Raw genomic sequence first — 10,074 nt, 5'->3', positions numbered from 1 at the left:
TGTAATGCACAAGAATTTCGTGCGTTTGGCTGAAATTAGTAGGCAACATTGGTTAAAAATGACAGATTTTTGCTATTGTGAATGGTGATTGACCGAAGGAAGAAGAAAAAACGTAAACAAAAGATTTGAAGAAAGCGCTTGTGGCGAATGATGCACCACAATTTATTATAAAATTACACTGATTATTTATTAAGATAACTCAAAAGACTTCTTCACTTGTTGGCGTCTATACAAGAAGTGACGCTTCTTAAACCTAAAAGCTTAGAATTCAGTTGAAACTGTAAATTTCCAAGAAGAATATAAAGAGAATGAAATAATAGAATAACTGACAAACAGTGCTGCCAGATGTGGTACGACTTGTCTGTGTGCCCACAGTACTCCCCCTCAAATAAAGTCCTGCTGGACTTATTTAAGGTTGAGTTCCTTTACTAGGTCCTAGTCCGGGTGCTTGGTGCAGTTAGGCTGGTTGATGTATGTAGCGAATTCATTTGCTTGGTGAGAGTATGGCTGTGCGGCGTACTGTTGTCACTAGCCAATTGGTATGGTTAAGTAGTTGTTGCGAATTTATTTGCTCGGTGAGAGTACGGCTGTGCGGCGTACTATTGTCACTGGCCAATTGGTATGGTTAAGTGGTTGTTGTGCAGTTCTCGGTTAGGGCTATGACGGTTGCATAGGAGCCTACACGTGCGAGACTGGGTTAGGGTCTACGAGCGACCGATTGGATATTTGTGCAGTTCTCGGTTAGGGCTATGACGGTTTCATAGGAGCCTAAACGTGCGAGACTGAGTTGAGCGCCTTAACTCCGTAGGTTCCGACTTTGCTACCGTTTGCAGCTTGCAGTCGAAAAGAAGTTACTATTTTTAGTTTACGAGAAAGCGGAGTTGCCGAAATCCGTGCCATTGTCGACGAGGAAATTCGTACTCGATGTGCGGTCGTAAATGAATAGTTGGCGACTGGTTACCATTGTTGATAGTGCGAAATGTAGTTGTGCACTTGATAGTGTTGCATGTAGCGTGGAGGCGGCGACTGATGCAAAGTGCGTTGAGCCGGATTCACTGCAGATGATGCGATACATTGTGGACTCTAAATGATGTCGATCATATGTACCGTTGACATGTGCTGCATTGTTTGTAGCGTCATTTTTGGTTGTGCGTGTTGCATGATGACGGCTTGTAGTGCCTGCGACAATTGGTATGTGGTCGGAGGTTGTGATATTGGTTGATGATGAGGTCAGAAGTTGGGTAGTTCGTACATCAGGATATGGAGGAACTGTTGCTAGCAAGATGATGATGATGATTGCTGTTGGTAGATAAGCGGTACTGTACTTATGTGCGCTGCTCCAGCGACAGGTCCTGTTGAAAAGATAGTGATTTAAGTTTAATATAGGTGATGTTGAAATGGCAACTGCAGTTGTAGCGTCCGTTGTTGCTGTTACTGCGCTGTTGCTGTTGCACCTGCGATTGCAGTTGCATTTGTACGTGCTGATTTTGCTGTTGTTGTTGTTGATGGTTGTGGCCATGTTGTTGCGCTGTACCAGTCAAATTCGGCTGATACAAATCGCTGGCGTTAGTGTAGTAGGTCGTGGCACCATCGCCGGCGGCTGGCGCCTCTATGATGGCTAGCGAGAGGCCCGTAAGATCGGTGCTGGACCCCCATTGGATATCTTGTCCGCTGCCGAAGCCGTAGGCGTACAGGTGGCGTATTGCGTTGGTCGTTTGCGCCAGTTACAGTTGCGCGGCCTCGTAGGCGCAACTGGGCGGCTAGGTGATGTAGTGTTGTTACACTGTAGTTGTACCAATTATGGTGTGCTGTTCAATTGTAGGGGTCACCATTTATGTGGCGAATGATGCACCACAATTTATTATAAAATTACTGATTATTTATTAAGATAACTCAAAAGACTTCTTCACTTGTTGGCGTCTATACAAGAAGTGTCGCTTCTTAAACCTAAAAGCTTAGAATTCAGTTGAAACTGTAAATTTCCAAGAAGAATATAAAGAGAATGAAATAATAGAATAACTGACAAACAGTGCTGCCAGATGTGGTACGACTTGTCTGTGTGCCCACACGCTAAAGGTAGTAAGCTGTTTTTATATTGCTAATTATGTTATGTGCCAGTATATATTTAAAAACTAATTTTAATATTTTTAGATGGAGATGAATAAACAAAGAACAACGTGGACAAATAGTGATGAAGATGATTAATAGATTTGCACATCTACGCAGACATATCTGTGCAAATGGCGCACAAATTTACTGCAAAAGAAGTGCATGTTAAAATACGTAATCTTACACAAAAATATAGGTTAATATACATATATCGATATAAAATTGTTAACATTATTAACTTTTGTTAAATTACAGAGACGAAAGGAAAAAAGTTGGGCCCTCGGGGGGCAGCCCATCGCTGAGGAAACATTTTGATGCGGTCCATCAAATTATCGGACCGACAGCAGCGAATACTGCTGAAGTATACGAATCGTTTATTGTGGTAAGCTGAGTTTTATACGTTTATTATTAAAATATTTTTTTCTTCAAACATATCGAATTCAACATTACTTTCGTTCCAGTCATCTATGGCTATAGGATCACCAGAACCAATGTCGCCAGAGCCAGAACAAATGTCGCCAGACAAATGTCGCCGGTGTGTACGCCAGTAATTACATTGACGAACTCGCCATTAGGTAGCTCGACAACAGCAGCGGGTGAATCTCCAAGTAAAAAGAGAAATTACATGGTCGAACTAATAAAAGTGGCAAAAGAACAAAACGAATTGCTGAAGACAGTGGTGGAGGACGGGAAAATAATGACTGAGAGAGTTGTTACTGCAATTGAAGAACAAAGTAGTAATACAAAAGAGTTTATAGGTATTATGAAAACTATTTTAGAAAAAATGTAATAATAAAATGAATTTTAACTGAATATTAATTTTAGAAAAAATGTAATAATAAATGGATTTAAACTAAATATTAATTTTGGAAATGTATTGGAACACAAATAGCTACTGCGGTAAGTAAAGTGTTTTGTACCGTTTAGGAAACTCATTGCGATGGCATTCCTAATTGCTGCCGCTGTTGAATCATTTTCTCCTAATCTTGTTGTATGATTGGGTTGATGTCTTGTTGCATCTTCTGCTGCGTCTTGAATCCAAGCTGAAGAAACTTCATCGTTCTCAATCTTAAGAAAATTGTGCAAAACGCAACACGCTCTAATTATAATATTGACATTTTTAAGAGATACTTGCAAGCCTCTTCCAAGTTTACGAAAGCGCGCTTTAAGCTGACCAAAAGCATTCTCTATCACTCGGCGACATTTGGACAGTCGATAGTTATAGAGCTTTTCTACTGAAGATTGATTAGCCACATATGGGTATGGTTTCATCATGTGATGTGATAAACGGAAGGCTGAGTCGCCAATAAGAAGCACCGGTACATTGATGCCTTCAATTGCTTGGTTATTTTGTTAAAAATACCAGCGTGCTCATGGAAATGTTTAAGGGAGCTCCTCTCAAATATATAGGAATCATTGTTTCGTCCTGTGGATCCTATATTTATGTATGTAAACTTTGATCTGAAAGTAATAAAAAATGTAAACACATGTGTATGAAATTCAATGTAGTCACAAATTTAACTGTGATCGCAACTTGCCAACAAAATGACCGAATACCATCCTTTATAGTTATACTAATCTACGGCTTCGTCTTTTTTGGGCTGAACTTCGATGTGGCAACCATCTACAGCACCAAAACATTGTGGAAATCCCATCATTTTGAACCCTTCGACATCTCTTTTTAGTTCTTGTGGATGTGGGGGATATGCATCAATGCAGTCCGCAAGACTGTCGCAAACTGCACGCCCAATGCGAAACAAACTAGCAACGGATCTATATTCTGCTGCCGAACCCAATGAAAAAAGAGCAATAGCTACTATTTTTTCAAGTGGGATACAGCGCCGCATGTTGCTATCCATTTTACCGATATTTTTTACTTTTTCGCACAATTTTTGGAAAGTGCTTCTATCTACGCGAAAGTTTTCCTTAAACCTTGCTTCATCCATTGCAGGAATATCGTGCTCCCAAAATTTACCACTTCGGTACTTAAAATACAAATTTTTTTATTTCAATCCCAAATTAAAATATTTATTTACTTACGAATTTCCAAACATTTCGTATGTGTGGCTGAGCGATTGCAATCCCAGTTCTTAAGCTTGCGTTACAATCAAGAATTGCTTTTACTTTCACTCTATTTTGTTTTAACTGATTTAGTAATAAACAGATTTTGTCGTTATATTCTTTTTGATTTTCTAAGAATAACAAAATTGCCATTAATAATCTCTTTTTATCCATTTCTATTTTGCTTTTTTAATAAATAAACAAATTTCACAATCAGCTGTCGAAATTCACAAGTCTGCCGTCTGTCACCATAAAATTTCAATTCGCATTTGCGTTGCTTAAGGCGCTTTAATTTTGCTCGTCTGTCAGGGCTATTATATACAAAAACGTTAAAGTGAAGTGTTAGTAAGTGAAAAGTGCATAATATAAGTGAAAAAGTTATTCACAATAAGCAAATTATCAATATAAAAGTTGCTAATTTTTCATCTTTAAATGCAAATATCTTAAAAACTATAAGTCAGCGGCAACTAAATGTATATATTTTCGTGATCTGGAGAACCTTTCCAGTGACACCCATTTTATCCCCGAAATCCGGGGATGCTAATCTAAATTTTACCGCGCGATGTACTCCTGTCTGCGTTGGCGGCCTTCGGCCGCGCTTTAAAAAAATAACCCTGGTCGAGCGAATACCCGGGGTGACTGTAGTACTTTCGCGTAGTACTCCTTTCTGCGTTGATGGCCGTCGGCCGCGCTTTAAAAAAATAGGCTATGTTCGTAAATGCATCATGGCTTGCAGCATAAGCAACACTGCAAGTTTGACGTTTGATACTTCTTATACAATTTTTGACAATTTGCAGATACATTTGTTTGCATTTTAGAACGCGTATGATACTAAAATGGAAATTTTGCTGAATCTAACACTAGACGAAATTTGTGAGCAAAGAAATGATAGATTTTCTTTAAATTTAAGAAAAAGAAGGGTATTGAAGTCAAAAAGAAAAATTTGTAGGTACAAATGTTTGTCTTTTAAAAGACAAAGTATTTATAGAACAAACTTTCGGGATTTTTAAAAAACAGTTTAAAATTTTAAACTTGAAGCTTCGAGCATTAAAGCCACATCTAATGTAATACTCGCTTGCGCTATCTTACACAATGTTATCATAAATAAGGGAGGTTATTTTGAACATATTAACGATACAATAACACATGCCGATATGGAAACCAACAATGAAATCGAAGGAATTCAAGATGCCCCCATTCGCCGTGTTGATTCAGATGATATCAATGGAATCGATAGAAGAAACTATTTTACCACTCTGTTTTCATCATAAAAAATTTACTTTACCTCACCTTCCTTTATTTGAATAATTTTTTTTTATTACTTTTTCTGATGAACTTCATTTTAATTTTTATTGTTTTCATTAACATTTTTAACTTCGGTCACAACTTTCTTCCACAATACATTTTCTTTCTTTCTACCCGATTTAAACTCGTTCTCCATATTCAACCGCTCTCTTAGCAATAACTGTGTCTCCGCATTACTGAGATTTTCACTAAAAATTTAAAAATAATAATTTATACAATTATTATTAACATAATTTAACTAAATTTCAATACAAAAATTAAAATAAAACAGTTTTGCACTTACTTTTCGTCAGACATCGTAGTTAAATGCAGTAAACAATTTTTTGATAGAAATTATGAGTGACAGTTGATAGAAGTGTTGTCTTTTTGAACGCTTGATTATTGCAGTGCTGCAATATTGGCATTTCTCGGATTTTATCCGACCAAGGGCTGTTTTTTCGGCGATCTAACCCCGTTTGGATCGGTAAGTGTTAATTTGTGTTAGTCGTCACTAGAGCAATGCCTTGCAGCAGGGTTGCTCCGTATCCTCCTGACTCGCGCTGGCATTGACAACCCGGGCCCGGAGGAATTTTTCTGCTGCGTGTGCGCAAAACGGCTCCATCCAAACTCTACCTCGGTCAGATGTAACACATGCAATGGATGGAGCCATCTTAAGACCTGTTCAGGCCTTAAGACTCATAGGGAGTGTACACGCGTTACGTGGCCCCATGTTGCCTGCGCAATACTGCGACCCAAGCCTCTACGGTTGTGCAATCCGCACATAGATCGTGCGCCGCGCCGCCACCCAATCCGAGTGGCCAACAGAGGACTCCTACGGTCCCTAGAAGCTCAATCAGGCAACATAGCTCCCCTTCTGACTTGTCTCCCCCAACCTTCATCCCGCTCCAATCCTCGTGCGAGAACATACCAGCAGCTCTTGGTCCCTCGCACAGTCTGTTCCGTGTGTCAGACCGTCATACGTCGGAACGTGACATCCGTCAAGTGCAATTCTTGTACTGGCGTGTTCCGGCCTGCGCACCACACGTGAGTGGAGTGACTCATACGTTGCCCCATGCTGCAGGAGTCTGCCCCCGCAACTCACAACAGTGGCGTCGCCTATCAACACCCCAGCGCGACAACCGCCCCTGCGGGTACTACAGCTGCAACAACTTCCACCCACACGTCACTCCCTCACCCCCAGGATCACCCACGGACACCCGCGACAAACCCGGCTACTTCAATTTAACTGCAACGGACTCCAGAGCAAGATCGAGGAGATAGTTGCACTTATGAATCGGGAACGTCTATCGATAGCTGCGGTCCAAGAAACCAAGTTAAACAGCCGCTCAGATCTTCTGAGTTGTGCAGGTTTCAACGTTATACGTAAAGATCGCAGGGATACTACCCTAGAATGTCAGGGTATAGCTCTCCGGTCAGGAGATGTCGAGCTCGAAATATTTAATATATACATCCCTCCAGTTACATGTTGCCCAACAGGATACCACCCGAATATAGGTGCGCTACCTCGTGGTGAAAACCGTTTGGTACTAGGCGAGCCCCCTCCAGAGTTATGGGCACCTGAAATAGCTCGCCGGATATTATCATTGCTAGCGGTGGTCTGATAAACAGCATAACCTGGCGACCTATTCTAACTCTCGCATCAGACCATCTGCCCATAATTATTTCGATCGAGAAGTCTCCCGATTTTGTTTCTGTGGACAACCGCACCTACTTTAACTTTAACAAAGCTAATTGTGTCGGCTTCACAGAATTTACTGAGAGCACCTTCAACGCTCTACCCATTCCTATGGACGTATGCGTTGGCGAACGTCAATTCCTCAAGGTGATCGCAGCAGCTACCGCTCGCTTCATCCCGGCTGGAAGAATCGCGGAAATCCGTCCCAATTTCCCAGCCGAAGCCATGCCAATCCCGGGGATCCCCGAACAAGGGATCTCAATTTGGAGATTCGGCGTATGGTAAACCACCATAAGCGGACGAAATGGATGGAGCACCTGCAACCTCTTTGGGCTCCTGTGAGTCAGCTTTGGACTACTGTCATAGTTCTGTCTAATCCGAACAGACATGGCGACCGAGTTGAAGTTCAATTCAATGGTCATGCCTCTTCGGACCCGAAGAAGTGCGCGAGCTATTTTAGCAGACCGTTTACACTGCATCCTTCGGTAGACAAGGCCAAACGATGTGTTAACCGATGGCTGCGCAAAATGCCAAAAGACTGCACGTCTCTTACTTTCACCGATGAGGTGAGACATTGAGAAAACTACGCTTCCTCCATGACTGAAGAGGCTGAACGGTCGTCAATCATCCGTACTTTTTCGAGGTGAAACATGTAAAATGAGAAGAATTAAACAGGGGGTTCCGTAGGGTGGTATCCTATCCCCGTTACTGTTTAACTTCTACATCTCGAAACTCCCGCAGCCACCAGAGTTGGTTCCCATAACCTCGTACGCAGATGATTGCACGATATTGACGTCGGGCAATGGAATTGATGGCATGTGTTCGAAAGTAAGCAACTACCTCTCCGACCTTTCTCGTTTCCTCACTGCACGGAACCTCATACTTTCCCCCACCAAACCCACAGCGACCATTTTTACTAACTGGACGAAGGAGTATAGACTTGAGATTAATATTGCAGTCGATGGCGTCAAAATTCCGAGTGTCAATAATCCAAAGATTTTAGGTGTAACCTTCGTTAGTCGATGCTCCTTCACTCCCCATACGACCGCGATTTTCGCCAAGGTACATAGCCGCAACAAAATCCTCAAGTCGCTAACCCGCAGTATATGGGGAAAAGACAAAGAAACGTTGTTGGCAACATACAAGACAATCGGCCGCACGGTCCTAAACTACGCAGCGCCAATATGGTCGCATGGATGCAGTGGTACGCAGATAAGGAAACTACAGACCTGTCAAAACACTGCACTCCGGACCACTACAGGATGCCTTTTGATGTCGCTCGTTGAACACCTCCACAGTGAGACGATTATGCTCCCAGTTAAGGAGCATAATGAACTCCTCTCCAGGCAGTTCCTGCTGGGATGCTTTCGCAGAAATCACCCCTGCAGTCATCTGCTTGGAGCGGAACCACCTCCTAGGAGTATAAAAAGGTCATTCGTGGATTACGTCGACGACGTCGTACACTACGCCGACCGGACTTCGTACGCAACTAACTTTAGACAGGTACTGACCGCCATTCACATCGGAGCCATCAACACCTCCACCGACTCCCTTCCCGTGAATGGCGTTCTTGGAGTCAAACCACCACCCATCGCAGGCGAAGAGCTCCAGCTGCCGCGAGAAACGCGTGTGACCCTTGCGCAACTTTGTTCTGGATACTGTAGCAGGTTAAACTCCTACTTATCCAGAATAGACCCTGACATACCCGACGTATGTCCTGCATGCAACGAGTCTCCGCATGACACTGACCACCTCTTTGCATGCCCCATAAACCCCACCCATCTAACACCCTCCTCCCGTTGGTCCGACCCCGTCGAAACAGCACGTTTCTTGGGCCTACCGTTAGATGACATCGACGACAACACATATGACATTTACCGTCCCAACGGGGATTAAATTTCCGTTAAAACAACACAACAACAACATTACTTGAAGAAATAATGTATTTTTTTCTTGAGCAATTATTTAAAAGCTGCATACTAGGGTGGGTCGATTCCGGACTTTTTTCGATTCGGGATTTCTAATAGTGCGGAAAAGTTGCCTTAGTACTTCCTGATTCCAATGCAACTTTTTGTTTTAAGAACGGATTGCATCTTGAACCAACCAACTTCGGCCTTGAAATTTCGGACATTCGCCTAAAATCGTGAAATTGTCTACTTAGCGCCTGAAATATGCATCTCATGGCAAAATGTATGAAACAAAATTTATTTGTCACGTCATTTGCTACCGAAATGGTATACGTCATCATGGTCGTAGGACGAACCGTTCCCTTGATACGACCGAAAATGCGGCGCTCCGCAGCGCAAGGTGAAAATCGGCTTGAGACCACACTTCTTGACGTTGATTTTGCCGAGTGCTATCACTCACATTCATTCACCTACGCCATACGGCACGTTCGGACTGGTCTCCACATAAATATTTTTTCATCGAGTTCCTTCACTCTTGTCGTTGATTTCGCCGAGTGCTATCACTTATATTCTCTCAACAGAACACAGAACTCAAAATGTCTGTATCTAAATTTAAATTTAGACAGAAATGTCCTGTGTTTAGCATATATCCGTACAATCTCTTTGAGTCCCAGTTACCTACTTACCAGGATGTTCTTTTGTGTTATCAGTTTAAAAGATTTCGTATAGGGCGACTCCGAGGCGACAACTATGAACCTAGGAGTAAAGAGGTTATAGAAATAGTTGCAAAAAAGGTTGAAAATACTTTCAAAAAGTCATCTATTCCGATAGTTTCACACACCAGAGTTGTACAAATGCTCACCACATACCATAAGAAATTTCTGACTCTTAAACAAATGTTTTTAAGGAACCCAATAGGTTTGAGCTCTAAAATGTACGACTTTGTCTCTTCTGCCGGAAAATTATTTGACATCGCTGCTTGTAAATGCATTTATTTTTCTTCTTGCACTTGTCCAA

The 10,074-nt window shown here is 42.0% G+C and overlaps 1 pseudogene; it reads right to left on the bottom strand.

Moving 5' to 3' along the window:
* Positions 1-2,365: 2,365 nt before the first annotated feature.
* LOC126764408 (uncharacterized) lies at positions 2,366-3,599 on the bottom strand (annotated as a pseudogene).
* Positions 3,600-10,074: the final 6,475 nt, after the last annotated feature.

This window comes from Bactrocera neohumeralis, unplaced genomic scaffold, assembly GCF_024586455.1.
Source record: "Bactrocera neohumeralis isolate Rockhampton unplaced genomic scaffold, APGP_CSIRO_Bneo_wtdbg2-racon-allhic-juicebox.fasta_v2 cluster09, whole genome shotgun sequence".
NCBI lineage: Eukaryota > Metazoa > Arthropoda > Insecta > Diptera > Tephritidae > Bactrocera > Bactrocera neohumeralis.
This window is presented reverse-complemented; position numbering and strand designations above follow the sequence as displayed.